Below are 10,274 nucleotides of genomic sequence, written 5' to 3'. Positions count from 1 at the left end.
AACAGCCCTCGGAAATGATAATAGAACATACAAAAAATGAAAAAAAATTGAAAATATTCTGGCACAGAATGTTAAATCAGGTAGATCAAAAAGAAGGCAGAAAATATTAAATACAAATGAAAAATATACAGGTACATAATAATAGCCATTACATCTAAGCCATCTATACCTAAGAATCCCGGGGGATCAGAAAACTAAAAACGTCGTCACCTACCAGCATCGCACCTACCTCCACCCAGTAATAAAAATTATGCAATAATATTATATATCATGCGGTGATAGCATAAGATAACTAATGTATTGCACTTCCGGATAGCACAGTTCATGCTACGAAAATGAATTGACATTTGGATGGAAGTTAATCACGTGATCCTTAATATAGTTGAGTTGAACCATTGAAGCTCACTATAATAATCGAGTTAGGACTTATCATTGGAAATATTAATCACATGTCTCTTACGTATATGATGACAAACATCTCCTTGGTATCTATGTTTGGTATTAGGATGGATTAAATCGTGCAAGTAAATGTATTAACATCAACATAATTCTCTTCGTGCCCCTTTCAGGGTGTTTGGCAGGGGGTGATTAATCACCAACTTGCAGCATGCAAGAGGACCACCGCATGCAAACCGAACGGTCATAGAAATATTACGCATAACAGCAAAATGTACGTCCACATTCATGTGATTTGGTGCATTTATTCACGTTTTAACTCGTACTTGTAAATACATTGATTTAACACAGTCAAATTAAAATAAGAGCTGACTGTGCGACTATTCGCAGTAAAACGAACCTTGTGAACAATGCATGTGACGTAACGAGAGGAATGTATGGGGTCTCTTTTGTTGTGCCTTTGAGACTCCCTTTCCCCCATCCCATCTTCTTCTCCTTCAATACCTCCCCTTAACAACCAGCTCTCCACCCTACGACGCGCCAACCGAACCTCTCCCGAACGCCTTCGCGATGCACTTCGACTCAAAATCGGGCCATCAATTTTGACTCCGACATGAGCTATTTGTTCACGGCAACCTCCCCTTATATTCTTAGTGATTCCCCGACCTCCATTACCTCTCAGAACGTGTAGTAAGAAACTGTGCGTCACTTTGGTTTTCCTCCTCATTCCATCAGTTCGGTTAGGGTAAGGAGGTGTATCCTCCGTCGCTGAAGTGTACATGTAAGAACTATTCTCGTAAAAAACCTATTAATCCATGATAATCTACAAATTTAATCATAATTGTTCATAATTTTTTACCAAGAAGGAAACATTCTTTGGCAATATGATTTGGTCACAATTATTGGAGTTTTTGTACCCACATCCTTGGTTTTGACTTCATATTCCTTTCGAGTGTAATGATTAACAACTCCTCCTTTCATCAGTACCGAATTTTTAGTGCTACAGCTTAAAGTTACTTCTTGATCTTTTTACAGTTTACGAAATGTGGAGTGAAGAATTCAATCAACTCAGTGATTGACAGTACAATCCTAAAATCAAACTGTCAACGATTTCTTCAAGCCTCTTCCTCAACGCTTGGATAATTATAATTGGTCCTTCATCACGAAGGATGCAGTGTGCATTTCTCTTGGAATTATGTGAAGCTACCAGAATGTGTTAATCATCGGCTAAAGAGTGAAGTGAAAGTGTCTAGGGTCCATGAAATAATTCATTGTCAGTGTTGTGTTAAATGTGAAGTGCTGGTGAATATAAGTATTTTGGAGAGTTGCTGTTTTAAAGATGAGCTCTGTCGCCGATGGACCTGGGGGCAAGTAAAAGGTAGGTAGTCTTCTCCTCTTGAAGTTTTATTCACCATGGAGGTTATAAAGTTTTTGAGAAAATAATTTAAAACAGAATTGATTTAGCTCCATCTTTTTTTTCCTGGGGAGAGGAAAATTCCTTGACCCAACTCGTGGAGTCTCTTTGCAAATGAAAAATACTCTTTGAATGTTGGAGCTGTCCGTTTTTTTAGTGTAGCGGGATAAATAAAAAAGGATTTCCAGATTAGTTCAATAGATGTAAATGCCCTAGCCCTGTAATGCCCTAGATGTAAATGCCCGAATTTTCACAGGTTCGAATAAGTTGAATGAGGATGCCTCGGGATTAATATTCGGAATGCTCGTATACAACTTCGTAATGTTCCAATACTTTAATTTTGCACCCCATAATGATACTCTAATGATACGCCATTTCTAACAGTTTTTAATCTGTAAAGTGTCTGAAAGTGTAAACAGGGTCGTGTACACAAAGTTCTCAAAAAGGTATTTGTTCAGTGAAAAGAGGATCAGATAGAAAAGAACAACTGAAACACCTCTTCGGAAAAGTCAGTTGAAGGGAGAAAGGTGTTTGGTTGAAAGAAGTAGATAATCTTCCTTTCCACTTCCCACGGCGCTTTTAACACATGAATATGGAAACCTACGTGAGGAAGTAATCGTATGACTTGCTATAATCTCAACCTATTCTTTTTCGTGTTTCATAGTATACACCTTCAATTGATCCCTTTCGTACCGACCGTCTAAATCTCAGACACATTACAAGCCATAAGTGCTAACTCAATATTTCTACCCCATCTACTTATTTCTCTTGTTTATCAAAGATAAATTCCTCCCCATATTTTTCCCTCGTCCTGTGGTTTACGGAAAAATCGAAACCGTTTGAAAGGTGAGGTTAACCACGTGACCTTCCCTGTTGTCCTGCCATAACTCGTGAGTTGAGAGAGAATTATCAAGTATATTGAATAAATATTTGTCGGCTTACGTCATATCTAAAAGCTATGAAGCGGACGAATTGTGTCTCTTCAGCTTTAGTTAAATGCGATAATTATCATTAAATTACACAATACTGATAAGCAAACCACTCTGCCAAAGTTTGAATTACACATTCAGAAATATTCCCATTCGGAAACGTTTATTACAATCAATAAGCTCATTTAGTTTCAATTTTGAAAATTGAAATTTCCCTCCAGTGAAAGTGACAATGCTAATACCAATGAACTTGGCTTGTGCTGAAGCTGAAATTCATTGATTATTTCCATACAGCTTTTCCTTGAAATTTGAAACAATGTTAGCGTCGAATCATAGTGGCTTCGATGATCTGTTGCGAAATCTCCTTCACTTAACCGCTCTAAACACAGAACTTCAAATAGACATGCGTGGAGGCGCCAAGAAGTGGCGCCTAAAATTCGCAATAATTCTAACTGACAATGTTTTTATTTGTATTAACCAAAATTTGTATCAATTTAAAATATATTTAAACGAGCTCAAGATGCCAGTTTTTATGCCTTCACTGAAGAATAAAACTTGCCATATCAAAGATAATTAATTTGAGTCGTTACAAACTGATTAATGCTAATGATGAAATCATAACGACATGACTTACCTTGAGTAAGATTCGACGATGAAGACCAATAATGTTGTTTAACTTCACGGAAAGAAATCAATTTAATCTGTCCGTCCTTATGCTTTCCTTGAAGTTTTAACACTCGCTTATATCTTCAGTTGGTTCGTAATAAACCATTTAGCAATCTCTTAGCATAAAGAAGACGGCATCAGGTTACTCTACCAAAACATGGCTTCAGTTGAGCTTGGCTATCACGAATCTGCGAATGACCAGAAAAAATAAATACTATTATATTACTTTTACAACACAATCAAGAGCTATTATAATTTCATCGGCGTTCACATGAAAGTATAATGATATAATTATTCAGGCTTAGTTAGCGGCACTATTTTGAGGCCAAGAAAGGTGTGATAAGTAGTAACTAACGCCATTATAAATGAAAAAAATGCAAAAACGAGCATGAAAGTTAGCATATTTTATCAATATATGTGGCACAGTGAAAGAAGATGATCACATCGCGGAATTAATTGAATATCACAGTTCGTATCGAAGATTGAAGATATTCGAAGTAATTGACAGCTCTGTTTTGCTACTGTCTAGATTTTATTGTTCACGCTCGGCTAATTAAGAAGATGTAAAATAGTTTTTGAGTGTCATTAGAAAGCTTTTTTGCGATTAAACCTAAGGCAGCAATTATGAGAATATCGACTCATTCGCAGCTGGCGTACAACTACAAAATGTTTAGAATATTTCCGTTTCATAGAATCTATACCACCGAAATAATTCGTAGATCCGAAGGAGTGTTAATCTAAGCAATGCAAACGACCTTCGGGATCGGGAGTGTACAGCGTCCCGTGTGAGTGCGGTAACGTTTACATTGGGGAAACTGGCCGCACAATCGAAAAACGTCTGACGGAGCATGGAAGATGCATACGCCTGTTTGATCCGCTGAAGTCGGCGGTAGCGGAGCATTGCTAGGACCTCGGTCATAGGATGGACATTAAAAATACGAAGGTATTGTGCCGCACAAATAACTATTGGGATAGAATTGTAAAAGATGCAATTGCTATTAGCCTTAAGGAGAAGAGTTGAATTGAAGCTACCAATGTTTATTGTGGTTTTCATATTTAAATGTTCGATAAACTTGATACATCGATGACAAATAATGGATCGTAAAGGAGAGAGTTTTTATGCACTAAATACTTATCCCTTATGTACCAATGGCATAGTGTGATTAGCAATGCTGTTACCGCTCGCGAACTCACAACATATCTCCGCTATTCACAGACGTATGCAATAAGTTTACATGATGAGCTACATTAGTGACATGTTAATGCTTGAGGACAATCGTGATTAGAATTACTTTCTCTCTTCACCATTTCACAAAAATTACTTGTGCTCACCTACCTCAGTCAATACCGCTGTATTTCTTCTCAGTATTTCCGTTGATCTGTAGCTTGTAGTAATCGCTATCCATCCTTGTTCCTGCATGATGAGATGGTGACCTCAACGTACGTAGGAACGGCTAGAAGAGTCCAGGAAATTAATGTAATAATTTAAAAACATTCAGAAGTGTGACTCTGGCGAAAGGACGGTTGGCGAGGGAATGAGGTGTACTTTCTTTGTAAGCAGGGGGAAGGGGAGGTGCTACTATGGGGACCACAGTTAAATGCCGACGTTGACAACCTGCTATACTGTTTTTCGTAATGCGATGACGTATTTTTCAAACGTACCTAATAACCTTCGCAGATGAATAGGACATTCTGGAACATTGATCACGTGTGTTTCGACCGTTGGCCCATTGAGAAATTCCGCGCTATTTTTCTATAACAGTGGCATTAAATGAACGAATCTCATTGGTTAATCGTATTATTGATTTTCCGCGCGATATATTTTATTAATAATAATATAGAAAATGACCGTATTTGTTGATGTATTTTATTGGATAAAATTTCAAATGACCTTCACGGTATCCAGGTTTTTTTTTAGATTTATCTTTGCCTAAAAAATAAATCGGTTCGAAATTATTGTGACGTCACAGGAACACGTGACATGGCTGACGGAGTATCGGAACACCCCCTCCCCTGTATCTGGACTTCAGTTCGCGGCAAGCTCTCTTGGGGTAAAGAGGTGAGTACCGTAACTACTTCTTCGGTGAATCCTTTTCATATTTAAGTTAATGCACTTTCAATTTATTCTCTGAAGTGTAGGATACTTCGCAAATGCTATTTGTTCAAAACCATTCAGTTATCGTGATCAGAGTGGCACATATTTTGAGTGACAATATTTATTACGCCGACAGTCTTCACACTCCAAATTTTATTAACTTATGTGTGAAATGTGCCTCGAAGTTAATATTAGTGTCGGAGAAGTTTTTAAAAAGAACTATAGTGATAGGGAAATATCCTCTCCGATTAATATCTTCCTTTTTTATTCTTAAACCAGTTGAATTTAAATAATTTATTTTGAGAAAACTGGACGTTAAACGGCATTTCTACGATATTCCGTACTTGTTTTTTTCCAGAGTGAATATTCAATCATAAAATTCGTTTGACCTTTGATTAAGTACGTAGTGATTGTTTCCGAGTAGAACAGGTGTAAATTATGACATTTACATTCCGTTATGAAGTGTCGACATTTGAAATGAGTAAGTAAACTGTGAGTAGTTTTATCTGTGCATGCTTCGTGGTTTTTAGAACATCGAACATAACGGCTTGATTGTAGGACTTAAGATCCTTACGACAATCTGGTAGCTTACTTCTAGTACTTCAGGTGATTAGTTACCTTTTTGACGAATGTAAAAATGATTAGTTCTATCGCAGTGACTGTCAGTATAAGATATTAACAGTGGATTTGGAACAGTGCATTTCATGCCAGCCACGCTGCTTCGTTGTTGATTTTGCGGGAACCTTAAATTTCAAAATGAAGCTTGCATCCGCGATTTCTTCAGTTGTTAGCCAGGAACCCTTATTCATCCTTTATAATTTTTACCATAATTTGTACCTCAATGGCGATTTATTCCACACAATTAAAGTTGCAACGAGGTTTTTTAAAAAGTTCTCGACATTTGAACCTAGGCAATTGCAATTAACTTATTTCGTTTATACATGCACCTGCCACTCCGGAACCGTTCCGCAATAATTGATTGTATAATTTTGATGATGAGGTAAAGTAATAGAATATTGGCGATCATAATTGGATTTAAAGCATTTCACTTTGCACATTTTTTTCCATTTATTTGAACTTTGTGGTCATAAGTATGATAATTTGTTGTAGCCTATAATTTCACCATTATCCTTAAGTTAAGCTCCATGTGATGTGTACAATTTTAGTGCGTGAATATTGCCAGCCTTTAATGCGAACTTTTTCTTTTCAGGTCCTCGATTGAATTAGGGGTAACGGATCAGTTCTGTGAAACGTTTGGGGTTAAATGGGGCATTGCGGTGAGGTTTCAAGGAAGAGGAACACTGAAGAAATATGGTGAGTGAATATCATTCTTCATGAATATTATTTGATAGGTCTTTGAATAATCTCATACATAGACCTTCGGATTCTCTTTGTCGCTATTAGTAACTAAATAAAAACTTAATGCTGTGCGGTGTGCAAGAATTAACTTTTTCTGTGATAGTTTTTGTTACGATATTTCATCATACACTATTTTATAATTGCATTTTATGCTACCAATTCTCAGCCGCTAAATGGTATGAAACTCCGTGGCTATGAAGGCAACTACATTGAATTAAAGCTGTTATAATTTTTCGTAGTTCACGTGAATTTTGAGAGGTTCACTTTAATATTTAAACACGTCACGGTGAGAGCGAACGAATCTCTCAAAGTCTCTATCATATCCTTCATTTCTGGTTTATTAAATACGAAATCACAGGTCTTACTTTTCCGTTCTAAACATCCACTGTTAAATCATCCGTCGAGGATATTGCTTTCATCAGGCAACCAAGATCAGTTTCTCAAGATATGTTGGATTATAATGGTGTGTTTTCTACTCGAAGTATTGACTAGGCTTTCTATTCTCTCCAATGTCTTCTGAGGAATCCCGCAGTCCTCACTCGAACGATCCATTTCATTTTCATACAGCCGAATACCCACCAGTTTCTTCACTGATGTCATTGCCTATGATTCATTGCTATGGAGATGTATACTTGAATTGTAAGTTCTGATAAAATGGTTCCAAACTTCATGATAAAATTTCCTGCTTTTATTAGCAAATTGTTGCACAAATTTTTTCTGAAAATTTTGCTTCGCCTGGGGTGTTCTACTGATAATTTCTATCGTGTTTCTACACCTGATTATTCTGCTTCCGAAATGTTTAAACTGGTCCACATCTTCCAATGTTTTTTTCCCTAGTTTTATGCTATTCTTTTTCTACACACTAATGTTTAATATTCGATATAAATTTAAATTGATTAATTTAAATTGATGTAATCGGTGCCTTTATAATTGTAAACTATGAAAATTACGGGAGAAATAACACAGACCGGAGACGGGAGAAATAACACAAATCACTAGACTTTTTCTTGACTAGAATTCTTCATAGCTAGGCCCTATAAAGTATCACACACACTTGTTTTTTTAAATGAGTTGTGGATGATTCACATGTCATTGTTCAGCGTTGTTAATTAACTTCATTCAAAATTTTAAGCATGGAATGCCAATCGACAATACTGCTGCGTAAAATTATTCAAGGAAGAAGACGAAGAAATTCGGTGAGAAACTGGTCGACCTCTTTCAACGTTTGTTTCACTAGTGTAATGCTATTCTTTTGCTACACTCTAATGTTTAACAATCGATAACAATTTAAATTGATTTCTGATTGATTGACGTATCTCATATAGATAGGTATTCAATCCATGTCTTCACTTTTATTAGTCAACAGTCAAAAGTTCTCCGTTTTTGTCACTTACGGTATTCATCATACGCTCATTAATTTGAGGAGGTTCCCCTAGCGAAGATCTACTTTTCCATGCACACTATGTTTTCATATTCCTCGACCGCGTTTCCCTGGCCTCCCTGCCCTTATGTCAAATATCGTTCCTTATTCTCATTTAGCATTCCTCAGCTTTAGTATTTTTGTACTTCTCTGGTGCCTTCAATGAGACTCAAGACTTTTTGCGTGATCCATTCTGATGATTTCCCTTCTCTCAAGAACTTCTTCAGCTGCTTCCATTAACCCACTGCTCAAGTTCTTCTGACTCTCTTCCTCTGATTTCTCGGTCACATCCGATGCTATTTTGTTCTCCTCCGCCTCCTGAAATTACACTTGATACCGAGTTTTATTTATTTTCTATTTTCCAAATGTTTTTCATCGCTTTTTTCAGTTTTTAATTTCTTATTATTTTGGGTGAGTTGAGTGAAGCCGGGGAAGTTTTTATTACAGCGCCATTGAGACATAGCCTCGGTCTTTTTAAACCCAAGGGTAATCGTTGCCATCCACTTTCTATTTGCCGATTCAACGTCAACTTAAACAGCTAGGTCTTAGAATTTCATCAACTTAGAATCTCTCTTCTTGACTAGCAATTTCTTTGTCTACTGTCTTCGGCTGTGATTATTTAATTTTGTTTCGCTACCACTAGCTTGTGTTCTTTGTCAAATTTTCATTTTTGCATTACATTCGTAGAGAATAATTACATTTTCTTCACCTCTTACCTGCTTGAATATTTCCATGATACCTTGATGCACTTACTACACTTTTGCGTTTTTTAGCAATTTTTTGTAGGTAGTTTTTATTGTTTTTTGTATTTTTTTTCTACAAAAATTCGGAGATACAGAGGTTATGGGGTAGTGGTTATCTTTCGTTGAGGGAGGAAGTTTCAGAGCTCCATCAGCAAGGGCTACTGATTGCCTTAGAAATCAGCCATAAATTATTCATCCTGTTCGGATTACAGCCTTTAAATATTCATCCGGCTTTCAATGTACTTCAGGTCTTCTTTGCCTCGTCAAAATTCAGTGGATACAATGCTCTGTCGTGGGTCAGGGAACTGACTCACCGACGTGGCCACACAATAGAACACGCACAACCACATAATTACAGTAAAGCCAATGTGTCGAAGTGGGTTCTTAGTTACACGTAACATATTTAAAACAGAGCATCTCCTCCTAACTGGGACACACTTTTCACCCGAAAAGAAACAATATTCATAGGTGAACATTTTATGCTAAAATCAGCCTTTTCCTAAATTTTGAGACTTAAATGCTCTCGGATATTTCGTTAAAATGCTGGCTATCGTTTCTTCAGTTGAGGAGTAGCGAATTTCAACCTTATAACACTTTACAGCCCCACTAACAAAGTGATAGCGATCATCACTATGCTAATGAAAAAACTTTTAGGGCTAAGTATAATTATTTTTTTTTCTTTTTCTTGACCTTATTTTATATATAATATGGTTTTCCTGGAGTATAGGTCATTTATACAAAAGTTAGCCGCCAACGTTTCGATTTATTTTCTTAAATCATCTTCAGGGCTGTTAGAAAAATTGTGAAACAAAATAAAACACAGAGAATAAGACGAAAATATTTATGCATAAAAAAGGAACAATTGGGTTTTTTTAACACAATATAATTTAAAGAAATATGTATATATAAACATATAAAAGAACAGAATGGAAAATATACAAAAATTTTTACATACCTCTAAACTTTGAACATAGTAATTATTTATGTTTTGTTTCTAAGGTATTGTCACAACCTAGGTTACCATTAATTTTGATGTATTAATTAGGGCTATGTCACTGCGTCAATTTTCGGGTGGCCCCAACAATTCTCGACGAATGCTGGTCGCTTTGTCAAGGGAATTAGATTAAGTTGGAATTTTTATTCACATATGGCTTCTAGTTTCCACCTTTCTTTGGCAAAGTTGTTTCGGTCGCTTATTGTGTTGTAGCGGTGACACAAGGTATTCCACAACTGAATTTATTTGTGATGAGTA

General features: G+C 36.4%; 1 long non-coding RNA gene across 2 annotated transcripts in view; it reads left to right on the top strand.

The window, feature by feature from the left end:
- The first annotated feature begins 1,038 nt into the window (after window positions 1-1,038).
- LOC124160155 overlaps window positions 1,039-10,274 on the top strand; it is a 143,920-nt gene continuing 134,684 nt past the window's right edge. The window contains exons 1-2 of one of the 2 annotated variants that reach the window (XR_006865095.1): window positions 1,039-1,177; window positions 1,432-1,774. This is a non-coding gene — a long non-coding RNA (uncharacterized LOC124160155). Of the gene's footprint in view, window positions 1,178-1,277; window positions 1,351-1,431; window positions 1,775-10,274 lie in introns of those variants that run through there. The other variant, XR_006865098.1, reaches the window with a different exon arrangement.

The sequence above is a fragment of the Ischnura elegans genome, chromosome 6 (assembly GCF_921293095.1).
Source record: "Ischnura elegans chromosome 6, ioIscEleg1.1, whole genome shotgun sequence".
In the NCBI taxonomy this organism is placed as follows: Eukaryota; Metazoa; Arthropoda; class Insecta; order Odonata; family Coenagrionidae; genus Ischnura; species Ischnura elegans.
The sequence above is the reverse complement of the archived record's forward strand: the minus strand, read 5'-3'. Positions and strand labels throughout refer to the sequence as shown.